This window comes from Nannospalax galili, unplaced genomic scaffold, assembly GCF_000622305.1.
Source record: "Nannospalax galili isolate Female #2095 unplaced genomic scaffold, S.galili_v1.0 scaffold898, whole genome shotgun sequence".
Lineage (NCBI taxonomy): Eukaryota > Metazoa > Chordata > Mammalia > Rodentia > Spalacidae > Nannospalax > Nannospalax galili.
This window is the reverse complement of record NW_008342399.1, coordinates 1425735-1427283: the sequence shown is the minus strand read 5'-3', so window position 1 is coordinate 1427283 and position 1549 is coordinate 1425735.

The window sequence follows — 1549 nt, the reverse complement described above, 5'->3', positions numbered from 1 at the left end:
AAAATCTTCCATGACATAAATAGGCTGAAGGAATTCATGTCCACAAAACCAGCCCTTCAGAGAGTTCTGGAAGCAATACAAGAGCTGAAGAAAGGAATGACTATACCCAAGGGGTTATGGAAAGAAATCCAATGAGGGTATAACTGTGGAAAAGTACAGCTACATCAAGAATGTAAACAGAAATAAAAATAACGGGATTCAACACTCATCTTTCATTAATAACTTTAAATATTAACGGACTGAACTCCCCAGTCAAAAGACACTGATTATGTGAATGGATTATGAAACAAAACTGATCTTTTTGTTGTCTGCAAGAAACTCATCTCACTTTCAAAGACAGGCACTAACTTAAGGTGAAAGGATGGAAAAAAAAATACACCAAGCAAATGGTACTAAGATAAAAGCAGGTATAGCAATTCTAATATATGACAAAATAGACTTTAAACTAAAACTAATCAGAATAAAGAGGGCCACTTCATTCTGATCAAAGGAACAATGAAACCAGAAGATATTACACTCATGAACATATATTCACCAAACTCTGGTGCACCCAACTTCATCAAAACAATACTACAGGACTTTAAGACCCAGATTAATCCCAACTCATTAATAGTAGGGGACTTCAATACTCCACTGTCTCCATTAGCTAGATCAACAGGTCAGAGAGTTAACAGAGAGACATCTGTATTAAACAATACTATGTATCAAATGGACTTAACAGACATCTATTGAGTATTCCACCCAAGCACCAAAGGATATACTTTCTACTCAGCACCCCATGACCTTCTCCAAAATCGACCATATACTGGGGCACAAAACCTCAACAAGTACAAAAAGACTGAAATAATCCCATGCATTCTATCAGACCACAAAGCAATAAAGCTGACAATCAACACCTGAAGAAGCCCTAATCATCACACAACTCAGGGACTTCTGGGTCAGTGGAAGACTGGCGTGGCTATGAGTCAGGCCTGTGCACTGAGTGTTGGGAGAATAACTGAAAAAGTTGGAGCCAGAGAAGGCAGCATGAAGGTATCATACATTTGCCATGAAGAACCAGTCCCTTAGGTTCCCCTGCCACCTGCCACCCAAGAAGGGATGATGTTAGGGAGCAAGCAGGCTCCACCTCAGTGACCCATCTGTGTTAGATCCAGGATCACAGACCTGGAGAAACCACTTACAGACTCCAAATAGAGGACCAGACTCGGGTAGAATCAAAACATTAGGGAAGACATTTCTTAAGTTTTCACATACTAACCTGTTTATTCCATGAAAGGATGACTTCACAATAAAAAAAGCCAGGAATGCGGAGGGAATCTGGAGGTCCTAAATCAACTCCAAATCAACAAAATAAGAGAAGAAAGGGGAAACATCACAACAGATAACAAAAATATCCAGAACATTATAAGGTAATACTTTAAAAATCTATGTGCTACTAAATTTGAAAACCTGAAAGAAATGGATGGATATCTAAAGGCATGGGAATCACCAAAACTAAACCGAGAGTAACAGCTTAAACATAACACAAAAAGAAATTGAAACAGTAGTG